Source organism: Ascaphus truei, chromosome 15, assembly GCF_040206685.1.
Source record: "Ascaphus truei isolate aAscTru1 chromosome 15, aAscTru1.hap1, whole genome shotgun sequence".
Classification (NCBI taxonomy): domain Eukaryota; kingdom Metazoa; phylum Chordata; class Amphibia; order Anura; family Ascaphidae; genus Ascaphus; species Ascaphus truei.
The window spans coordinates 37,835,029-37,855,288 of NC_134497.1; the positions used below are offsets into that span (position 1 = coordinate 37,835,029).

At 51.0% G+C, this 20,260-nt stretch overlaps 2 protein-coding genes across 4 annotated transcripts in view; both read left to right on the forward strand.

Moving 5' to 3' along the window:
* LOC142466371 (uncharacterized) overlaps positions 1-20,260 on the forward strand; it is a 116,509-nt gene that overhangs the window by 33,246 nt on the left and 63,003 nt on the right. The window lies entirely within an intron of this gene.
* Positions 12,337-20,260, forward strand: part of LOC142466827 (uncharacterized) — a 37,097-nt gene continuing 29,173 nt past the window's right edge. For all 3 annotated transcript variants that reach the window (XM_075572315.1, XM_075572314.1, XM_075572316.1), the window contains exon 1: positions 12,337-12,442. The gene's annotated coding sequence lies outside the window, so the exon portion shown is untranslated. The remainder of the gene's footprint in view (positions 12,443-20,260) is intronic.

Genomic DNA, 20,260 nt, shown 5'->3' on the forward strand with positions numbered 1-20,260 from the left:
CACACACACACACACACACACACACACTGACAGCTACCAAGTGACAAACACACACAGTGATACCCGCCTCCCAAGCGCGCTTGCTGTCTCCTCTGCCAGGACAGCAAAAAGCTCCTGGTAGAGCGAGCGGCAGCAAGCAAGAGCGAGCAGCAGCACCTAAGCGCTTACTATGTCCCAGGCCGGAGGAACTATCGCCGCGCTGATTACAGATGCAGGGGCTTTGTGCATCTGTTCAGCCCGGCTCAGCGACGCTGAGTGCCCGACGCTGAGAGAGGGAGGCCCGGCGCGCACGCTGGAGGAGCAGCACCGGGAGACAGATGTCTCCCAGCAGCACTGCAGCCTCACACCCCCCCTCCCTCCCCGCAGCACACCGGCCCTCCCTCCCCGCAGCACACCGGCCCTCCCTTCCCACAGCACACCGGCCCTCCCCCCACGTGGCACAGGCCCCCGCAGCACTGACCTCCCCCGTGCAGGGACCGGGCCGTTCAGCCATACCCTCCCCCACCCCCCCGTATCTGTGTGTATTTATTTGTGTGTGTGTGTGTGTGTGTGTGTGTGTGTGTATCTGCATCTGTGTGTGTGTATCTGTGTGTATTTATTTATTTGTGTGTGTGTGTGTGTATTTATGTGTGTGTGTGTGTGTGTGTATTTATGTGTGTATTTGTGTGTGTGTCTGTGTGCAGGGAGCTGCCTGTACGGATCTCCTGCCTTTCCTCCCTCCCTGAGAGAGAGAGAGTTAGAGAGAGTGTCTGTCTGAGAGAGTGAGAGAGAGAGTGTCTGTCTGAGAGAGTGAGAGGTAGAGTGTCTGTCTGGTAGAGGTAGAGTGTCTGTCTGAGAGAGGTAGAGTGTCTGTCTGAGAGAGGTAGAGTGTCTGTCTGAGAGAGGTAGAGTGTCTGTCTGAGAGAGGTAGAGTGTCTGTCTGAGAGAGTGAGAGTGTCTGTCTGAGAGAGTGAGAGTGTCTGTCTGAGAGAGTGAGAGTGTCTGTCTGAGAGAGTGAGAGTGTCTGTCTGAGAGAGTGAGAGTGTCTGTCTGAGAGAGTGAGAGTATCCGTCTGAGAGAGAGTGTCCGTCTGTGAGAGAGAGTGTCCGTCTGTGAGAGAGAGTGTCCGTCTGTGAGAGAGAGTGTCCGTCTGTGAGAGAGAGTGTCCGTCTGTGAGAGAGAGTGTCCGTCTGTGAGAGAGAGTGTCTGTCTGTGCGAGAGAGTGTCTGTCTGTGAGAGAGAGAGAGAGAGAGAGGTCAGAGAGAGAGAGAGAGGTCAGAGAGAGAGAGAGAGGTCAGAGAGAGAAAGAGGTCAGAGAGAGAGAGAGAGGTCAGAGAGAGAGGGAGGTCAGAGAGAGAGAGAGAGGTCAGAGAGAGAGAGAGAGGTCAGAGAGAGAGAGAGAGTGTGAGGTCAGAGAGAGAGAGAGACTGAGGTCAGAAAGAGAGAGTGGTCAGAGAGAGAGAGTGAGGTCAGAGAGAGAGAGAGTGAGGTCAGAGAGAGAGAGAGAGTGAGGTCAGAGAGAGAGAGAGTGAGGTCAGAGAGAGAGAGTGAGGTCAGAGAGAGAGAGAGAGTGAGGTCAGAGAGAGAGAGAGTGAGGTCAGAGAGAGAGAGAGTGAGGTCAGAGAGAGAGAGTGAGGTCAGAGAGAGAGAGTGAGGTCAGAGAGAGAGAGTGAGGTCAGAGAGAGAGAGTGAGGTCAGAGAGAGAGAGTGAGGTCAGAGAGAGAGAGAGAGAGTGAGGTCAGAGAGAGAGAGAGAGAGGAGGTCAGAGAGAGTCGGAGTTCTGAGAGAGAGAGAGTTCTGAGAGAGAGAGAGAGAGAGAGAGAGAGAGAGTGAGGTGAGAGAGAGAGAGTGAGGTGAGAGAGAGAGAGTGAGGAGAGAGAGAGAGAGTTCTGAGAGAGAGAGAGAGTGAGGAGAGAGAGAGAGTGAGGTCAGAGAGAGAGAGTGCGGTCAGAGAGAGAGAGGTCAGAGAGTGAGAGTGTGTGAGAGAGAGTGAAAGTGTCTGAGAGAGACACCAACTGCGCACTGCAACTGTTAGGTATTTATATACACCTTTGTTTTTACTTTGGGCGCCGCGTAAAAATCCTGATCGCCTTGGGGAGCCTTGAAAAAATTCTGATTGCCTTGGGGAGCCTTGAACCGGAAAAGTTTGGGAACCACTCCCTTAGCACAAGTGTTGTGCGACCTCGTGTGGTAAACCTGGGTAATGCGCCTGTCGAGTCCATATTCGTGAACGTATTTGGCCGGGCTGACTAAGGGGAGAGTGGTCCAGCCCTGAGGAGACGGGGGGTGGGGTTAGGGGGGGGGCAGGAATAGGGAGGGGTGGAGTAATTGGGAGACAGGGGGGGGTAGGGAGTTGGTCCTAGAGCGGGAAAGAGTAGGGGGGGGGAGAAGGGGGCTTGAGGCTTGGGCGGGTCGTCAAAAGTCTTATCCGCATTCAACATTGATTACCTTCAGCATCCTATATATTCATGCTCAGGGGAGCCGGGGTAGGGGGGAAGAGGGGAAGGTGGGAGGTAGCTGAGGAAGGGGGGTGGGGGGGGGGGGTACAGGCTTATACTTTAGACCTTAAGCATTGTGCATAATTTACATTTAGTAGTTTTGACAACAAACATTCGCCGTAGCACAGGTGTTGTGCGACCTCTTGTGGTAAACCTGGGTACAGCGCCTGTCAGGCCCATCTTCGTGAGCTTATTCGGCCGAACTGACACGGAGGTAAGCGGTTTCGCCCGGAGGGAACGGGAGGGGGTATGGGGGGGGGCAGGGGTAGGGGGGGGTGGGGGAGAGGGAGGGCGGGGCGGGGGTATGGGGGTGGATTTGCATGGTTGGGGGGCGGGTCGGGGGGGGCGGTCGAGGAGGAGGGTGGAGGGGGGGCCTGGGGTAATGGAGGAGGGGGAGGGGGGGGGAAGTGGGGCGAGGGCAACACTGGACTTTGAACCGTAAACAATGCACACTTTATCCAAACCGTTAGGTATGTGTCCAATATTTGCGGTACTATAGGGGCAGTACGCCCTCCTGTGCCTAACTTGGGAGAAGCAGTAGTCAAAGCCCTATATTCCTGCAGAGATATAGCAGAGCTAAGGTGTAGATGGTCCTGGGTCGGGGAACAGGAAGGGGAGTGGGCGAGGGGCAGGAGGAGGTGTTGGGGGTGGGTGGGAGGGAGGGGGGGGAGGGTTTGGGGGTAGATTGGAGGGGGGGTGGGTTAAGGAAGTGGGGGTAGGGAGATGAGGTGGGGGGAGGGAGGGGAAACCAACTCAATCGTTGAGCCCAAAGCATTATACAGAGGGAACATTCAGTGGTGTAGACACCTGGCAGTTACGATAATACAAAGTTAGTGCAGACTTTTGTGTCGTATCAGAAATTTTTTATTTTCATGTCCTTATTCACCTGTAAATGTCGCTGGGCTGCAGCTGGGGTACATGCATCCTCTCTTGAGGGGCGGGTGGGATGGGGGGGGGTTGAGAAGAAGGCTAGGGGGGCAGGGGGAAAGGTGGGGTAAGTGTAGGGGGGGGTAGGGGGGGAAGGGGGTAGGAGAGAGGGGAGGGGGGATGAGTAGGAAATGGGGGTAGGGTGTTAGGGTGTAGAGAGGACGAGGGGGGGCGGGGGGAAGAGGGGGGGTGGGAGGAAGAGGGGGGGAAGAGGGGGGGGAGGTGAGGCAGGTATTGGGCCAGAGGGAAGGGATGGGGGTATTGGTAGTAGGGGAGGGGGGTGGGTGAGGGGCAGGAGAGACAAGGAAAAAGGGGGGTGGGTCGGGGGGGGGGAGTGGTGAGGGGGGGATAGGGGGATGCCCTTAGAGTTCTGTGTGGGCCGTTCTGGCTCGGGGGACATGAACGCTGGGGTAGCTGAGGTCTACTGCCAAACTTGGGGCAATGGGGAGTAGAACAACCGGGGAGAACATGGGGGGAACAGTGCTACAGACCCTCTGTGGGCGCCTCACAGCTGGAAGCGACCGGGATATCCTGTGCCGTCAGCCCCTCCGTAGAGGGGGGGGGGAGCTACGATCCTGTGGGACCGTCGGGGGTTGGAGCGTCAGCGAGACCTCGTAACCCCCCCTCGGCTGAGGGGGGGCACCGGCGCACCATCCGGGGGCCAGGCTGTTGCAGGGACTCATCTGGCGCTGTGTGCTCGGCGCCTCTGGTCGGGATCCATTGGCCGGGACCACGTGATGCGGGGAGTGGAATCTGATGGTCGGTGACCGCGCGCGGTGATGACGTCTGCTTCGTCTCGATCTCGATCAGGATACCTCGTGGTGCTCCGCAGCGGAATGAAGACTCCTCGGACGCCATCTTGGGAAAATCCGTTGCGCACGAGGTGAGCTCATCTCTTCGATCTCCTGCGATGCAGCGGATGGATCCTTCAGAGTGCCAGCGGGGATGGAGCCGGTCGCCTCTCTGGATGCTGATGGGAGTCCCTGTTGAAAGGTCAGTGGTTTAGCCTCGTTTGGCGCTTCTTTTGCAGAGGCATGCGGTGGGGTCCCTCCAGGCGCCATTTTGAGTGGTGTTAGGGAAGAGGATGGAGATCTCCCGGGAGGGCCTCCCTCTGTGCAGGGAACACCCGTCATCTGTCCCTGGACTGCCTCTGCTCCGTGATTCTTTCGGAAGCTCTAACCGGGTGGTCCTCTCGTTCCCGGGGCCTGTTGCCAGACTGGTGAGCATGTTGGAAGGGTTCCGCGGGGAGACCCAGGGTCTTAGCCAGAGGCTCCATATCCTCGGGCTGTCTGATGGTAAGGAATTTTCCTTTGTGGGAGATGATCAGCTTAAAAGGGAAGCCCCATTTGTACTTAATTCCCTTTTCCCGGAGGAGTAGTGTTAGGGGGCACATCGCCTTCCGTCGGTCCACGGTGAGCTTAGAAAGATCATTATAGACCTGTAGGGGCTCATTCTGGAACGTGATCGTGTCCTTATCCCTGCAGGCTCCAATCAGTTTATCCTTAGTTGAGTAACTGTGGAGGCGCACGATCACGTCCCGCCTGCGGTTTGGATCTTCGGACCGCGGGCCCAATGCCCTGTGTGCCCTGTCTATCTCGAGGTCGAGGTCAGGGGAGATAGTGAGGAAAAAATTCTCCAGATATGCCCTGAGCTGGGAGGGCAGTGTCGCCTCAGGGATACCGCGGATCCGCAGGTTCTGCCTGCGGTCCCGGTTCTCCTGGTCTTCCAGACCGTCCCGGAGGGAGTGGATCTCCTGGCCCAGGCGAATTATCTCGTCGTCGGCCTCAGATTGGTGATGAAGGGCCTCATCCAGCCTGGCTTCCAGGGTTGTGGTGCGCTCCTGTAGGCCCTGAATATCCTGTTTTATTTCGGCCACCGCTTCTTTAATATTCGTCTCCAGTGATCTTTGGAGCTTAGCATGGAGCTCCTCAAGGAACTCCTTCGTTATTCTCCCGTCTGGCGAGGGGGGAGTCTCAGCGGGGCTTGCCGGGCTAATGAGGCCTTGTGTGCCTCGTGCACCTGATGTCTGGGCGCCATCTTGCCGCCTGCCTCCCGCCTCCGCAGATTGTTTAGCGGGGGTAAAGAACCTGCCAACCCCTTGGGGCTGGTGACTTTTCCCCCTGTTCGCCATCCCTGTGGTTTCAGGGAGAGATTATATGCTTTTTGGGGTGTTTTTAACCGGGTGAAGAGGCTTAAATTCAATGATTATGCAGAGGGGTCTCCAGAGCTCTCCCTCTACCCGTCTGCCCTGGATGACGTCATCGACACGCCCCCATCTGTTAGTGTTTTTATCATTTTTATTTAAACTTTCTTTTTGTGAGAGGCGATGGAGATAATTTTACCTCTAATTGCGGCCTTATGGGCTTCCCACAAGATTGCTGGGGATGAAACCGAACCATAGTTAATGTTAAAGTAGTCTTTGAGGGCTTTTTTAATTTCTTTCTCTACTTCGATATTATTTAATAGGGAGTCATTCAATTTCCAATTATAAGTAATCGTTTTGGTAAATGGTATTAAGAGTGTCAGGGAAACTGGGGCATGGTCCGACCATGTGATCGGACCAATGTCCGAGTTGGTGGCGGCCTCTAGGATGTTCTTAGTAGCAAGAAAATAGTCGATACGTGAGTACGTCTGGTGAGGGGAAGAGTAAAAGGAGAAGTTTTTCTGGCCCTGGTGGTGGATTCTCCAAATATCCATAAGAGAGAACTCTTTAATTATCTCTTTAAATTTTTTCCCGGTTTTATGTGATTGGGCGGAGGGCAACCGACCTGGGTTGAATGATTTGTCTTCAATAGGGTTTAATACCATATTTAGGTCTCCTCCCAGTATTATTGAGGATAAATATTCAGGGTCCACCCCTTCTAGTACTTTTTTTAAGAACTCGATTTGATTTTCATTTGGTGCATAGAGGTTGATCAGAGCAATCGACGAGCCAGCCAGAGATCCATACACCACTAGAAATCTACCCTCTGGGTCCGTTGTTATTTTTGTTAGATTGAATGGAGTGCCTTGGCGAATTAAAATTGCTACTCCTCGCTTTTTACTACTAAATGACGAGTAATAACTCATTGGGAACGCATTTTTAAAAGTTTTGGGCGGATCCTGGGATGTGAAGTGCGTCTCCTGAAGGAATACAATATCCCCCCTTAAGATCTTCAATTCTTGCAGAGCTAGCCTCCTCTTCCGATTATTTTGTAAACCTTTTACGTTCAGAGAGACCAGTTTGATAGCCGATTGGTTAGCCATGGGGTTCGCTTTTAATATGTTTGTCTGTACTTAGGAAGGGTATCAGTACTGTCAAGACGCTCGTGGAGGTGAGTCTTTCTTAGCCGACCAGGGCCAGGGGGGGTTGGAGTAGGAGAGGGGAAGGAGGGGAGAGGAGGGGCCTGCTGGGACAGTACCAGCAGGTGATAGAGAGAATAAACTAGGCCTTAATTTGGCCTTAAGAGTTACAACCGGTGTAACTGTTAACCGGTTATTGGGCTGAAAGCCCTCGGGGGTTTGAGTCCTGTGTCGACGACCTTTAGGGATGGGGGAAACATGGGCCCCTAACTATACATTACGTAACTTTGCACCCTTCTGGGGTTGTGAGCTGTAGAACTTGTGTTTAGGATTTCGGGGGATCCTTGTGATTCTTGTGAGACCGATTGGGCAATTTGGAGGGCCTTAGTATCTCTGCCTTAATTTACTGAGCTTGGTAACCTCAGGACCCACATGCTTTAGCGTAGCCGCTTTCTACTGAACACGGGGGTTCAAGGTGTCAAGACCTCTGGTTTCTCTGAACTCTGACCATGATTCTGATAGTTAGAATGCTTTCTTATTTAGTTGGGGTTGAGGGGTGGGGGGGCGGTTAGGAGGGGCCGGGGTGGAGAAATGGGAATAGTGTGGGGGAGGGAGAAGGGGGGGACATAGGGGGAGGCTTAAGGAGTCTCATCCTTAAGTGAAAAATAGGGTGGAGCAGGATTCGTATACATTTTTAGGCATTGAACCATTTCTCCCTTGGACCTTTCAATGGCACTAACCACGGAGGTGCCCTTACTTTTAGTCATACAATATTAACAGTTGGATTTCACAGTAAGACACTGTAGTTTGTAACTTTGAGCAAGCCAGGTATGCAGTATCCTGCTCCCTTTAAGTCAGTGCTTCCTTTTCTTGCCAGTTGTAAGGTACGGTAATTAACAGACAGGTTTGTGAACTCTTTGGCTCTGATTTCTGGGGGGGTGGAGGAGGATGGGAGGGGAGGAGGGGGGGGGGCAAGGGGGTGGGAGAGTGGGGTGGAGAGGGGGAGAGGGGGGGGAATGAGATGGGGGGGAGTGGGGGGCTGAGGGTGAGGCTTAGGGAGGCTCACTCATGGATAGAAGGTAAGCAGGAACGGGATTCACATACATTTTTAACCATTTAAAACATTTCCTCATTGTACCTTTCAATATATCAGGTTAAGATGGTACAAAAATATTTAAGCATGCAGTGTTAACAGTTGGTTCCCACAGTATATCATCGTATTTTATGGGTGTGAGCGAAACAAGTGAACAGTAACCTGCATCCTTAAATCACTGCTGCATTTTCATGCCCTTTGCAGGGTGCCGTGGTTAGCAGACACGTAGTGACAGTCTATGGTTCTAACCAGGAAGGGGGGGGTGGAGCACGGGAGAGGGGGGGAGTAGGGGAGGGGGGGGGGAGTAGGGGAGGGGGGGGAGTAGGGGATGGGGGGGAGCATGGGAGGGGGGGAGAGCATGGGAGGGGGGGAGCATGGGAGGGGGGGAACAGGGAGGGTAATAGGGGAACAGGGGGACCAAGTTAGTATACTCTGTGTTCCCTGTACATATGCAAGCATATTCAACAGTGTGTGTAACTTCAGCGTTGTGTACAACCCTAGCCCTGAGTGTAGACATTGGCAGAGTCTAGTCAGATTGGTTTCTCTACTGAGGGGGACTCTCTCTTGATTTTAGCCGGTCATGGCTTATCATAGGGGGTAGACATCTCGCTAAGGAATTGTAGGTCTTAAGCAAGGGGGAGCTATATATTATGACATGTAGGGGGGGAGGGAGGCCGGTGGGGGGGGGGGGGGGAAGGGGCAGCTACAGATTGTAAATATGAGCCCTGGGTCCAAAAATGGGGTATCCCCCTCAGGATTGCTAGGGGGTCTAGGGCTTCTACTCCGGTTCATCTTTAATGGGCCTTGGAATGGGTAGGGGGGGAGGCCATGGATCGCCGACGGCGAGGCATAGAGCAGTGATAGTCCCTTGTCTCCCACCTCCTCCCATCCACCCAACAAACCCTGCGATACGTCTGCTTCTGAGTTTGACGGTTTGACTCGGCTCTCTCTTTGGGGTGGTGAGACGGTCCTCGGATGCACACCCAGCTTCCAGATGGAGTCTTCACTCAAGCAGGCCCCCCACACACCCAAAAAAAACCAGCGGCAGGGGCCCAACGGGGCTCCAGCTTCTTTCAACGAGCGTGCTGGTGCGGCTGGATGCAGGGACAAAGAGCGTGATCCACCCTCAGCGACTAGTCGGACGTCCTCAGCTGTGAAGAGACATGTAGGCTGCATCTCCGGAGCTCGCGGGTTGGCGGGAACCAAGGCATCTAAAATGGTAAGGGCACCTCCTTTCTTTAAGGTAGAGTCTCGGCGTAGTCCGCAGATGGTTACCTGTCTTGGTTCAGGTGGTGAGCGGCTATTCTCGCAGACGCCCGTTCTGGGGCTCCTCTGCTCCCACTGAGGCCATGGTTCGGCAGCTCGGTCGACCATGATGGAGGGGGAGTCAGGCCTAGCGCACGGGCAAATGGGTCCATATCCTCTGAGTGGCGTATGGTCAGGAATCTTCCCCCCTTGCTGGCAATCAATTTAAAAGGGCAGCCCTAGCGGTATTTTATCGCTTTCTCCCGCATTAGAGTTGTAATGGGCTTCAGTTCCCTGCGGCAGATGATGGTTAGCCGCGAGAGATCGTTGAACATCAGCAGGGTTTCTTCGTGGAATACTATAGATTCCATCTCTCTACAGGCCGCTGTGATCCGTTCTTTAGCAGAGAAGCTATGCATTCTCCGGATGATGTCGCGTCTGCATTTCCGATCATCCGATTCCGGCCCCAATCTCAAGGTCCTTTTCATCTATATCTCCGCAGATCAAAGTGAACAGTTCGATTAGGTAAGGTCTGATATTCTCTGGTGATATTGTTTCAGGGACATTTCGGACGTGCAAGTTCTGCCGTCTGTCTCTGTTTTCTTGGTCTTCCAGACCTTCTTTGAGGGTTAATATCTCCTCTCCTAATCGTATGATTTCTTCCTCTGCTGCAGTCTGCCGTGTGAGGGACTCCTCCATTTTATTTTTTGTCTCCGTTGCTCTTGTCGTCAGGCTCGCAATATCCTGCCTGATATCTCTGACAGCCTCTTTTATATACGCTTGTAGGGATATGTGCAGTTTGGAGTGCATTGCACTAAAGAGCTCCTCCAGGTATGCTCGGGTTATTGGTTCTTCAGGCCTCGGGCTTGCTCTCAGTTGCAGCCGGTTGTCTGCAGTCAGCGCTGCATCTCGTGTTCCGGCGCCATCTTGTTTTTTGCCCGGCTCAGCTCTCTTCTGAGGCAGCGAAAAGTATTCAGAGACCCCTTGGGCTGCCGCTTTTTTTTGTTTAGACATTCCCGGTCGATTGGTCTTCTCTATGAGCTTAATTTGGTGAAGATTTTCAGGCCAGAAGGGTGTTTTTCAATTGTTAAATGCTGGCGGAGCTGCGGAGCTCCACGTTTACCCAGCCATACTTGATGACGTCACCGGAAGCCCCCCGCGTCAGACCCTTTTTGAAGAGCTTTAAGCCTGGGCACGGACGTGTGTCCGGGCAGGTATCTATAAGTGCACCAACTATACACACGTGAGCAGAGCTGCCTGGGGGTCCAGGACACTGGGACACTGGTGCCGAGCACCCGATTATTGTGGGCACTGTATGGTTGGGTTATTATTGGGCGGAGAGGCCAAGGGTCTTAACCAAGGGGATATTGGTGCCCTTGCACCCAATGTATGTTTTGCTATGCATAGAGTTGTTGATTCTCTATATTATGATACTGTGTGTGTTATGTTACTGATCCCTATAGTAAACCCTTTTAGCCATAACCTTTGGTGTGGGCTGATTACTTTATGGATGTTCCTGGGTCAGGGGTGATTCTGTACACCTGGAATCCCTGCACCGGTGGAGGCGCTGTAAGCATACGTTCCAGGATACACCCCAGGCTCCCAGTGGCGGAGGTTCAGGCCTCCTGTGAGCCTAACAGGTATTGCACCACACTGTAACATGTAGATTTCCCCATATGGTCCCTATCTTTGATTGGGGGGGAATAACCATTACATATATAAAAAACGATGACGATTGGTATAACTGCTTCTAAAATGGCAATAAAGGAGAAAAACAGAAAACTCAAATCAGTCATACAGGGACATAAGATAACCTGTAGATCCAAAACTAGATCTTAGATAAACGCCCCAAGATCTATATCAATATTTAGTCCAGCTGGAGCTAGAGTCCCCAATTTATAGATCCAAAAGGTCTCTTGTTACTGTATGTAGCATCTTCTATGTAGCCTTTATTATTTTTATGAACTGTGAGCTAAGAGCATCACTCTGATATTTTTTCATAGAGTGGTGACTGCATTTTGACTCTTCCCCTCTACTGCCATTAGAGGGGACTCTGACCAAACGTCGCTACACTTAATTGTGAACCTATGTGTTCCTAATGGCAGTATTTCAAGGAATTTGGTCCACTTATTTATTCCTCTGTATTTATTTATTTTATACACCAATGTCTTTGTAAGACTTGGTTTTAAATATTGATGCTGAGACTATCATGTGACATAATCATATGAAGGGGGATCTCACCCACCCGGTTTCACAATACTTTACTAACTGTATCTTAGGAAGTGTGGATACTTTTTCTTATATGGGAATAGAACATGTTCCCAATCCCATCAGAGGGGGTAACAGGATTAAATTACTGGACCAACGTGAACTTTATTGGATTTTCACATTGAGAACAAGAATACCCCATGGCAAGTGGTGGGATTCAAAATTATTAGCAACAAGTTTTCTCTCACGGAGGGGGAAGAAGAGGTGGGGGGGAGAGAGAGATGTGGGGGGGAGAGAGAGATGTGGGGGGGAGAGAGAGATGTGGGGGGGAGAGAGATGTGGGTGGGATAGAGAGATGTGGGGGAGAGAGAGGGGTGGGGGGAGAGAGAGATGGGGAGAGAGAGAGACAGGGAGAGAGAGAGAGAAGGGAAGAGAGAGAGAAGGGGAGAGAGAGAGAAGGGGGAGAGAGAGAGAAGGGGAAAGAGAGGGGGAGAAGGGGAGAGAGAGAGACATTGAGAAAGAGAGAGAAGGGAAGCGAGAGAAGGGAAGCGAGAGACAGAGACGGGAGGAGAGAGAGAGAAGGGGTGAGAGAGAGAAGGGGTGAGAGAGAGAAGGGGTGAGAGAGAAGGGGTGAGAGAGAGAAGGGGTGAGAGAGAGAAGGGGTGAGAGAGAGACAGGGAGAGAGAGAGAGACGGGGGAGAGAGAGAGACGGGAGGGAGATATACGGGGGGAAAGAGAGAGATGGGAGGGAGAGAGAGAGACAGGGGAGAGAGACGGGGAGAGAAAGATGGGGGAGAGAGACGGGAGAGAGAGACGGGGAGAGAGAGAGAGAGACGGGGGAGAAGGAGAGACAGGGAGAGAGAGAGACGGGGGGAGAGAGAGAGACGGGGGGGAGAGAGACACAGAGAGAACAGGTATACACAGTGATGAACTGGAGGCGTATACACATCTACATGCAGCAGCAACTATCTTTCCCTAGCACAGTGCCTGGTCAATGTTACTGTCTTGTTTCTATTCTACACAGTATGTGACACTTGATCCGTTTTGAAGTTTAAAAACTACAACTCCCATGATCCCCTTAGTGTGAGCATGCGCAGTAGGACACAGAGCTGTGACCTGGATGTAGTCAGTGTCTCCACTTCCAGGAATGTGAACCGGAGACTGCAGCAGAGAGAGGAGAGTTCAGAGCACAGCTCGCCAATGCCGAGAGGTACAGTATGTGTAGGACACCCACCCACCCTTTTATTAATTGCATTTGTTGGCTTATGAGGTATCAGTGACCCACTGTTGATGCCAGGGGTGTGCTGTCCGTAAATGCTCGAATCGATCATATCATTGGGATTCAGGTTCATCGTCTTGGTGGAGTTGCTTGGCCCATGCTGGTAAAGATAAAGGTAAACACATACACATTCCCAGAGAGCTCAAACTCCTACACCCACCACATCATAAAAATAGATTTATGCCAAAATGAGTGCTACTGAGCGTGGTGGCAAATGTATACAAGAAAAGACAGAGGTGCCCAATGCTACATCAAATTGACAAAACATATATGGTAATAAGTATAAAGTTTAAATACTTAAATAATAATAGTAATTACTTGGTTATTTAGTTAAACCCTTTGGCCAAAGCGTCGTAAGCCTGCATACCACGTCAAGGTAAACCAAATTAATGCAGGTCCTTACACTAAAACTGTGAACCCTTCCTTACTTATTACCATATATGTTTTGTCAATTTGATGTAGCAAAGATAAAGGTAACCAGATGGACACAGAAACTCGGGGTGAGACTGGTATTCTGGTTGTGACAGGTAGCTGGGATGTAGATTTATCTGGGTTTCAGTGTTTGTTGACCCATACTGGAAATGGTAGTGCTATTGAGGCTGAAGCTGATGAGCAGGTTGTGGCACATTGGAGGGTCTGTGAAGCGCTATGTACATTAATGGCGCTATATAAATAAAGACATACAGATGCAGCGGCCGTTATTCGAACATTTACCCGGTACATCCCGCGTTACCCCGCGTGGTGAACCCGAGACGGTCAGTTGTAGACATAATGGCCCATCAGAGTAACACAGCAGGAGTCCTTGCTGTGAGTCCTACCGTGGTCTGCCTTTATTTATTTATTTGCTCTGTATGCATCATATATGCCAGAGTTACCAGTGGGTTTATTTATCCCGTTCCATGTAATATACCCCATTCATGACCTGTTATGATAACAAGCTGTAATTTTGCATGCTTGATTTCGGGATTGCTACATATACACCTATATTTATCCTCCATACTGGGATACATGGTGCTTTACTATTTATCAGCACCCATTACACTACTCATGTGACACCGGGGAATTGTTCCCAATAGTGTTTTTTATTTGAACTGTGTGTGTTTTTGCGTCGAAGTTTCAATATTAAATAACATTTTATTATTTTGGCTTTTATTGGTACCCGTCCTCCTACAGTGTTTGGAGCGGTTACTTTAGCTCATGTATATCCTATTGCCAACTATATAAGTATTTGACTGTTATGTGATTATACCTCTATACCGAGTGCAGCAAATAGGGTTCTTTTTGGGTGATTCTGATTTCACCTGGTTTGTTTGCATATGTGCCTCTGTCTCTCCCTATATGCACCGTCCTCACTATATAACTTCTACCTATACCTATTTAGGTGGGCAGTGTTCGGTCTTTCTGTTGTGCATACAGCATATTTACCTATTAAATATAATCCTTTAATAAAATATACTCTCACACTGTATCTGGTGCTAAAATGTCTAAGTACCCTTTTCTCGTGTCAGGGATAGAATAACAAGTGGCTCGCAGGCTTATACGCTTTAGCCAAAGGGTTAACTAGATGACCTTTTTTCAAGAGATATATTTCACTGTGTATTTTTGTCACATTGGATGTTGCTCTGGACTTCTTTGATTCTTGTTATAGAATAAGAAGATATACTCTCTACTCTTACTAGGCTTATCCCCCCCAACCCCCTCACCTCGCTCTTCCCCTCACCTTGCTCTCCCACCCCAATCCCCTGACCTTGCTCTCCCCCCCCCAACCCCCTCACCTCGCTCTCCCCCCCCCAACCCCTCATCTCGCTCTCCCCCCCACCCCCCCAACCCCCTCATCTCGCTCTCCCCCCCCCTAACACCCTCACCTCGCTCTCCCCCTCAAACCCTCACAAAAATTCTTTATTGTCGCATAATTTACACAGTAATGCATATACGACAGTCAGGACCCCAACATACAGATCAGGGGTAACCAAGTGGGCTTAACCTTTATTATTGAGCCTGGTTTACCCACTCACCATCACAAAGAGTTACCAGTCACACATGGTTTCTCTTACTGTGTTTCTATTGCTGTTTGTGCTCTGTATCCCCCTTCCTCCCACACCCTTTATTTGCCTCCCAGGTACTGATCTGCAGGTGGTTATTTTTCCTTATCCACTTTGCCTCCTCTGTTTACCATATACTAGATTCACTAAAGAACAATATCCTCAATTGCACTTTAACAGCCACTCAAGTAAATGGCAATGAGCATGTGATCACAGCAGCTCTTTGCACCTTTCTCCTCACAGCCTTGTTCAGCACCATTGCTGCCCGTATGTCGCCTTAAACGGCCTGTTCAAACAATGTTCAGACAAATAGGGCTGAGGAGACAATAGGAAAAAGGATGGAAGTAAGACTTCATGTGCGCTCTCACCTTTTTATTCTCCTGCTTTAATAACATGATGCCCTCCTTCTCTAAATCAGAGACATCAAGGCCACGCCTGTCTTCCTCAGAGGTGTGCTTGGCATGATACCTTCTCGTACTGACTCCTTTTAAGCTTTAAACAGCTGTAGCCATGTGCAAAATTGGTGTACATATCTCTTTCATGCTGGCAGTAATCCTGGTAAGTATGCAGGGTTGCCAGTAACGATCATGGAGGTTTGCCCTCAAACCCTGGTGAGGTGTCATATGTCCCAAAGGAAGTGACTGTCACGATAGCTTATGACAGGTTGTAATTTACACCAAATAACTGGGTTTGAACTGAACGAGGCTTAGATATAATAAAGTATATTTATTCCTTTGGATAGGTGACACAATATAGTACAGTAACAGACAAGAAGTACACTTACTTTGGGGATGGGGGATGAGAAGTATGCTGCATAGCAATTCTCTCGCAATCAGGTACAATCAAGATGATATCAGAAGACAATGGATATAGGGTGGACAACAGTTTATAAACCTTTTGTAACCCTATCCTTAACATTAAGTACAGGTGATTGGATCACAATTAGCTGTAGCCATTCATTAACGTGGGAACACATTTTGATACATGCCCCCAGGTAGTGGGCACATGCGCAGTTGGACTCCAGGGTCTCATTTCTGTAACCCCACATTTACATCAGGAATGCCAGCCAGTCAACTAAGTGGAATTTCTGGCAGGATACTCTTTGTTGTAAGGTGTGAAATGGGACACTTACAGACTGCTCCGGTTTGAGTAATCTCCGCCCTCATGTAAACAGTGGAGGTGATAAACTCCTTTGAACAGCACTTAAATTCTAGACATTGGGACACTTCCCTGACCATATGCTGCCTTATGGCCAAAGGAATTTCCTCTGGTTTCTGTCCATACCTTGGGACACAGTATTAAAGATAATACACAAACATATTAAAATATCCGTTTCCGTTGGGTCCAGCAGGTCCAAACTTCCCAGTTCTCAATGCTGGAACTGGGACACCCTAGGGTCCAATTTGAGACTTGCTACGACCCTCGGAACCGGAGTTACACAAATGCACCTTAAACCGTTTCCTATTTTAATACAATAAACTCTGCTGTAAATTAAATCACGGTTTTTCACTAAATCCCCATTGAAAACAACGGGCTTCGCCGCCATAGACTTTCAATGGCAAACCGCCGCCATTGGCGGCTATGGGAATCCGCCGCCATAGACTTTTAACGGGGCACGCCGCTGTTGAAGTCAATGGGGTTTTTCCGCCATAGCCGGTCAATGGAGATTGACCGCCATTGGAGTCTATGGGAAAAGTCCCGAACTTTCAAGGGGGTCCATACTCCGTCGGGTTGGTCCAAGAGGGTCAAGGATGGTTCTGCAGCGATGCCGGAGCAGTGACTACAGGTACCCCAAACCCTGGCCCTCTGGACCCTCCGGAACCGGAGATATGGATTCCTAAATTTCAGCTTTTTACACTTAGCCGTTTTCTTGAGCTGTTTTTGACGCCGCCATTGGAACCTATGGCGCGACCCGCTCTTCTCGGTTCGACCCTTATCGGGGGTCCAGGATTCGGGGACCCGGTTGTGGTCGAGTGGGGGGAGGCCTAGGAGCTAGGGGCAAAAAGAATTTTATTTCTAGGTGCTCTAGAACTGTTTATTCCCACGCCACTTGTCGTTGAACTTGACTGCTAAGTGATCAAAGCTCTCTTATTGAAAAAGTATCCGCTTTGCGGTTTTGCGGTTTGGACGGCAGCCAACTCGTTCCTGGAAAGCTCCTTCGAGGAATCTCCATTGAAGTCAATGGGCCCATTGACTTACAATGGGAAACCGCCGCTCCTCCTCTCGGACGCCATCTGCTGGTCTTCACAGGAAACAGGACCCAAACAGCAAGATTCGCCTTTGAAATGCATGGAGCTCCAATGGCGGCCTATGGGACCCTGCAAAATGGTGCGGGAAAATTACACAAAGGGCTGTAATCACTAAAAAACTATTAACCCTTGTACTCCCGGATGGATCCTAGTGTGTGTGTGATGCAGACACTGATTAAACCAGATATTACAATAAAGCATGGGAACAGGGGAATACACATTTTCATGTCATAACAAGGGTTAAATCACATTTCTGGACCTCAGCCCAGTTAACCCCTTGTCTCCCTGGTTAGGTCAGGGGATGGCCAAATGGTGTGCAACCCCTTTAATACTGGGCCACCCCCTTTCTCCCTCTACACCTCCCCTTCTTAATGGGTGACCTGTGGCCAACTGGCCCTAACGGGGAGTGGGGCACTGCTGGCACCATTAATGAATTCAGTCTCAGAGGGATAGTCCTGGTGTGAAAGTCCATCAGCATTGCTGTTTTCACTGCCCTTTTTGTGCTGAATGGTAAATTCAAATTCTTGTAAAGCCAAGCTCCATCTCAGCAATTTGGCATTTTCCCCTGACACCCTCTGTAGCCAACTCAGAGGGTTGTGGTCCGTGATGACCATGAAAGCCCTCCCATATACATAGGGCTGGAGCTTTTTGAGTGCCCACACAATGGCCAAGCACTCCTCAATGGTGGCATATGCCACCACCCTGGGGACCAGGGCGCAATTTTCAGTGCCTGGAAAGCAGTTTCACAGGCAGGAGTCCAGGTAATAAGCACAGGCAGTTGCTTCTTAGTCAGATCAGTCAGGGGTTTGGCCACGGTGCTGTACTGTGGGACAAATTTTCTATAGTACCCTGCGGTGCCCAAAAATGCCATGACCTGTTTCTTGGTTTTTGGAACAGGCCACTGAACTATGGCTTCTACCTTGGCTGGCTCTGGTTTGAGATGCCCTCCACCCACCCTGTGCCCTAAGTACAGGACTTCTGCCATCCCTACCATACACTTAGTGGGTTTTAAGGTAAGCCCAGCCTCCCTGATCTTATCCAGCACCGCAGCTACATGTCCTATGTGGGATTCCCAGGAATTACTAAAGACAGCAATGTCATCTAAGTAAACCCTGGCATAGCTCTGCATCCCTTCCAGTAACCTATTGACCAGGCGTTGAAAGGTAGCCGGGGCATTCTTCATCCCAAATGGCATGACCAAAAACTCATAGAGGCCACTTGGAGTGATGAATGCTGACTTCTCCCTAGCCTTCAGGGTCAGTGGGATTTGCCAATAGCCTTTGCTCAAATCCATGGTGGTCAGATACTTTGCACCCGCGAGTTCATCTAGTAACTCATCCATGCAGGGCATGGGGTAAGCATCTGACACCATCCCAGCATTGAGCAACCGGTAGTCCACACAAAACCGGGTGGTCTTGTCCTTTTTAGGGACTAGGACTACCGGACTTGCCCAAGGGCTCTGGGACGGAGTAATTACCCCTAGGGTCAGCATCTCCTCTATCTCTCTCTCCATACTTGTCTTGACTTCTGCTGACACTCTATAAGCGTGCTTATGCAGAGGCTGCAGGTCCCCTGTGTGCACTGGGTGTTTTGTGAGATGTGTGGTCCCTGGCAGGTCAGTGAAGAGGGCGCTAAACTGAGCTAGCATGTCCCTGGCTTCTCCCTTCTGCCTAGCACTCAACTGTGCCCCTATCTCCACCTGCTCCACAGTGTTTCCCTGACCAGCCTCCCCTAGGAGATCAGGCAGAGCATTGCTCGCTGGATCCTCCAGCAGTGGGCTACAAATGGCCAGCACTGCTCCCATACTCGGTGCTCTGTATTCCTTCAACATGTTAATGTGATATGTCTTGTGCCTCTCAGGTGCTACCTGTACAACATAGTTGCACTCATTCACCTTTCGGAAAACCGAGTATGGTGCCGACCAGGCAGCCATCAGCTTGTTCTCCCAAGTGGGTTTGAGAACAAGTACCTGCTGTCCTGGGATGAATTCTCTGCTACGGGCATGCTGTTCATACCATTGCTTTTGCTTGGTCTGAGCAGCCCTGAGGTGGTCCTGGGCCACCCCCATGAGCATCTCTAACCTGTCTCTGAGATCTACTACATACTGGATCACTGAAGCATCAGTAGCAGTAGTCTCCCCTTCCCATCCCTCATGGAATAGGTCCAGAGGTCCACGTACCCTGCGGCCATATAGTAGCTCGAAGGGGGAGAAGCCTGTAGATTTTTGCGGTACCTTTCGGTATGCAAACAGCAAGTGCTGCAGGTGAATCTCCCAGTCTTTCCCCTCCGCCTCTATAAAGGTCTGAAGCATCTGCTTCAGGGTACCGTTAAACCTCTCACATAATCCGTTTGTCTGGGGATGGTAAGGGGTAGTGCGTCGGTGCTGTCCACCGCATGCATCCCAGAGACAATGTAACACTTATGGTGCCAAGCGCTACCGCCTCAGGGTACCGGGTGGCAAAATCCACCACCGTGAGGATGTAGCGCTTCCCTGACCTGCTAGGAATCATAAGGGGTCCTATAAGGTCCATCGCTACCTTCTGGAAGGGTTCCCCTATTATCGGTAGGGGTCTCAGGGGTGCCTTCACACGGTCGCCCACCTTACCCACTCGCTGTCAGGCATCACAAGAGCGGCAGAAATTGCCCACATCTCGAGATGCCGCCGGCCAGTAGTAACGCTGTAATAACCGGGCTCGCGTTCTTGTGACCCCCTGATGTCCCGCTAACCGAATAGAGTGAGCTACCCGTAACCATTGCTGTCGGTACCCCTGGGGCACTACTCGCTGTCGCTTACCGGTCACCCCCTCCTCTATCCCCGGGTTCCCTTCCTCTCTGTACAGGAGTCCCTTATGCCATAGGCAGTGCTCAGTGCCTTCCCCTGCCTGAGATTCGGATGCCCGAAGTCTCACGCCGGCCAGGGTAGGGTCTGTCTTCACTGCCTCCCTAAACTGGGCTCCTAAGTCTGGCCACCCCCCAGTCATGTCATTCTCAGGGGAATGGGGAAGGGTGAGAGGGAACAGTAAGTCAGCCTGTGGTTGCAACTGATCCTGGCTTACCTCCCCGGGCTCCTCTGCGTCCTCCGCTAACGTTGGTCCCAAAGGCTGGGGGACTGGAGCGGCCACCGCTGGCATTGCCGCTGTTTGGCTCCGGGTAACCGCCGCCACAGCAGCGGGCTGGGACACACGGTCGTAGGTGCAGGTCATCGGTCCCAGGTCGTTGCCCAAAAGAATTTCAGCATCCAAACCGGGTAAAACCCCCACCTCCCGCAAACCCTTGCCCTCCCCCAATCCAAAAAGATTCGGGCCACCTGCAAGAAACGTGGCTCTCCGTCGGCCACAGTGATCTGCATCCCAGGGCCTGGGAGCAATTCCTCTGGCCGGACCATATCAGGTCGGACCAGGGTCACTGCAGCTCCTGAATCCAGAAAGCCGACTGCTTGTCGGTAACCGACTGTGACC